The following is a 3,838-nucleotide window of genomic DNA, read 5'->3' as shown; positions in this document are numbered from 1 at the left end:
TCTGGTGTCCTTTGACAGCTCTTTGGTCTTGGCCATAGTGGAGTTTGGAGTGTGACTGTTTGAGGTTGTGGACAGGTGTCTTTTATACTGATAACAAGTTCAAACAGGTGCCATTAATACAGGTAATGAGTGGAGGACAGAGGAGCCTCTTAAAGAATAAGTTACAGGTCTGTGAGAGCCAGAAATCTTGCTTGTTTGTAGGTGACCAAATACTTATTTTCCACCATAATTTGCAAATAAATTCCTTAAAAATCCTACAATGTGATTTTCAGGAAAAAAAAAACTCAATTTGTCTGTCATAGTTGACGTGTACCTATGATGAAAATTACAGGCCTCTCTCATCTTTTTAAGTGGGAGAACTTGCACAATTGGTGGCTGACTAAATACTTACACTTCAACTGTGAGAGACAGAATCTAAAACAAAAATCCAGAAAATCATATGATTTTTAAGTAATTAATTTGCATTTTATTGCATGACATAAGTATTTGATCACCTACCAACCAGTAAGAATTCCGGCTCTCACAGACCTGTTAGTTTTTCTTTAAGAAGCCCTCCTGTTCTCCACTTATTACCTGTATTAACTGCACCTGTTTGAACTCGTTACCTGTATAAAAGACACCTGTCCACACACTCAATCAAACAGACTCCAACCTCTCCACAATGGCCAAGACCAGAGAGCTGTGTAAGGACATCAGGGTTAAAATTGTAGACCTGCACAAGGCTGGGATGGGCTACAGGACAATAGGCAAGCAGCTTGGTGAGAAGGCAACAACTGTTGGCGCAATTATTAGAAAATGGAAGAAGTTCAAGATGACGGTCAATCACCCTCGGTCTGGGGCTCCATGCAAGATCTCACCTCGTGGGGCATCAATGATCATGAGGAAGGTGAGGGATCAGCCCAGAACTACACGGCAGGACCTGGTCAATGACCTGAAGAGAGCTGGGACCACAGTCTCAAAGAAAACCATTAGTAACACACTACGCTGTCATGGATTAAAATCCTGCAGTGCACGGAAGGTTCCCCTGCTCAAGCCAGCGCATGTCCAGGCCCGTCTGAAGTTTGCCAATGACTATCTGGATGATCCAGAGGAGGAATGGGAGAAGGTCATGTGGTATGATAAGACAAAAATATAGCTTTTTGGTCTAAACTCCACTCGCCGTGTTTGGAGGAAGAAGAAGGATGAGTACAACCCCAAGAACACCATCCCAACCGTGAAGCATGGAGGTGGAAACATCATTCTTTGGGGATGCTTTTCTGCAAAGGGGACAGGACGACTGCACCTTATTGAAGGGAGGATGGATGGGGCCATGTATCGCGAGATCTTGGCCAACAGCCTCCTTCCCTCAGTAAGAGCATTGAAGATGGGTCATGGCTGGGTCTTCCAGCATGACAACGACCCGAAACACACAGCCAGGGCAACTAAGGAGTGGCTCCGTAAGAAGCATCTCAAGGTCCTGGAGTGGCCTAGCCAGTCTCCAGACCTGAACCCAATAGAAAATCTTTGGAGGGAGCTGAAAGTCCATATTGCCCAGCGACAGCCCCGAAACCTGAAGGATCTGGAGAAGGTCTGTATGGAGGAGTGGGCCAAAATCCCTGCTGCAGTGTGTGCAAACCTGGTCAAGACCTACAGGAAAAGTATGATCTCTGTAATTGCAAACAAAGTTTTCTGTACCAAATATTAAGTTCTGCTTTTCGGATGTATCAAATACTTATGTCATGCAATAAAATGCAAATTGATTACTTAAAAATCATTCAATGTGATTTTCTGGATTTTTGTTTTAGATTCCGTCTCTCACAGTTGAAGTGTACCTATGATAAAAAATTACAGACCTCTACATGCTTTGTAAGTAGGAAAACCTGCAAAATCAGCAGTGTTTCAAATACTTGTTCTCCCCACTGTATGTCCAGCTTGCTAATAATCACCGAAATTAAAGCTAGACAGTCAGGGATTATTGAAAATTCCCCAAATGATGGATAAAGGACTATCTTTTGCAAATTTTGACTGTGAGGATTATTTTTTTATCAGTGCGGCCCTCCGGACCTTGTTGAAGACCGAATGCTTCCCCTGGGGCAAAATGAGTTTGATACCCCTGCTTTAGCTTATTTAAGTGAATCAGTTTAGACTGTAATGGCACTCTTATCTGTGATGTTGAACACTGTTTTAGGACAACACTGAATAATCATATTTACTTTCATAAAGTTAAGACCAACACAAATTCTACAGGTAACATTCTTTAGATTCAACCATTCAGAGCAACCTTGAATAATATACTGTACAAATCTTACCATTGGCCCGATGCAATAAAAAAATATGTTCAAGAACAAGAATGTTAATCTAATCAAATGAAATCCAGCCCAACCACACACACCTCGTCTTCCTCCATGCTAGGAAGATGAACAGTGAAGCAAAAGGAGATTTAGCAACCTGTTAAAATTCAACACCCCCATCTCTCCAAGAGAGTAAAAAGCCTTTGGGCTGACTTCTGAATTTGAAGTTTTTGTAAGTTGAACCAAGGAGAGTTACTATAGCAACACTGCTGCCGATGGCCTTTGACTCGAGTCTCTTAGCAGATTTGACAAAAGGGTAGTACTCACTTGGTTCAGATGAGAATGAACACTGCTTACAGCTAGAGTAGCTACAAATTGAAATTGGCCACATGTGAGATGAATCCAAAAGTGTGACAGGCACAGACAGAAACAACAATACAATTGGGATTTCATTAGTATTCAATGATGTGCTGAAGGAAGTTACTTTGACAGGCAACTCATTTAGGATGACACCCTTTCTATTTTGTCTATGATGGCATGGCACAATGAAACACTCCACCCTATATCTGAGGAGACTCACTGACTTGTATTTGCTCATTTGTTAGAGTGCCTTGGTTGAGCCTTTGCCTAAGATAGACACATCTGGTTATTTTACTTGTGGTAGAAAACAACACAAGCAGCCATTCTTAGGCCAGATAGGCAGGTGTTTTCTCCTGATTTCCACAACAACTCTCCATTTCTCCTGAGGCTTTTTCTGACAGAGCACATCAATGTAATACTATTTTCATTATGGTTCCTTCCTGCATATCTACAAAACAAACTACAAGCACCAGACAGACCTGCCGTGGTGATAATTAATGTTTTCCAGTTGAACGAGGAACAATTAATGTTTTCTGCTCTGACAATGAAGAACTCCAATTAAAAGATCCTAGCAAATGAATGTGAAATGGAAGTTCTAGAAAATAGACAAATATATACAGACATTGCTATCTACAGTATATAAAATTGAGCTTTTTAAAATAGGATAAACAGTATTGCTTGCCAGATAGTGACTGTGGGAAGAGACTAGACCAGGGCTCTCCAACCCTGTTCCTGTAGAGGTTCACTCCAACCCTTATCTATCACACCTGATTTTAATAATTAGCTGGTTGATAAACTGAATCCTGTTAGTTACAACTTGGGTTGGAGTGAAAACCTACAGGAGGGTAGCTCTCCAGGAACAGGGTTGGAGAGCCCTGGACTAGACAAACACCATGCTCAAAGGGATATTCAATGTCTGCTTTTTATTTTTACCCATCTACCAATAGGTGCCCTTATTTGCGAGGCATTGGAAAACCTCCCTGGTCTTTGTGGTTGAATCTCTGTTTGAAATTCACTGCTCGACTGAGGGGCCTTACAGATAATTGTATGTGTGGGGTACAAAGATGAGGTAGTCATTCAAAAATCATGTTAAACACTATTATTGCACACAGAGTGAGTCCGTGCAACTTATTATGTGACTTGTTAAGCAAATTGACTCCCAAACTTATTTAGGCTTGCCATAACAAAGGGGTTGAATACTTGTTGAC

This window comes from Coregonus lavaretus, assembly GCF_964263955.1.
Source record: "Coregonus lavaretus genome assembly, chromosome: 1".
Taxonomy (NCBI): domain Eukaryota; kingdom Metazoa; phylum Chordata; class Actinopteri; order Salmoniformes; family Salmonidae; genus Coregonus; species Coregonus lavaretus.
This window is presented reverse-complemented; position numbering follows the sequence as displayed.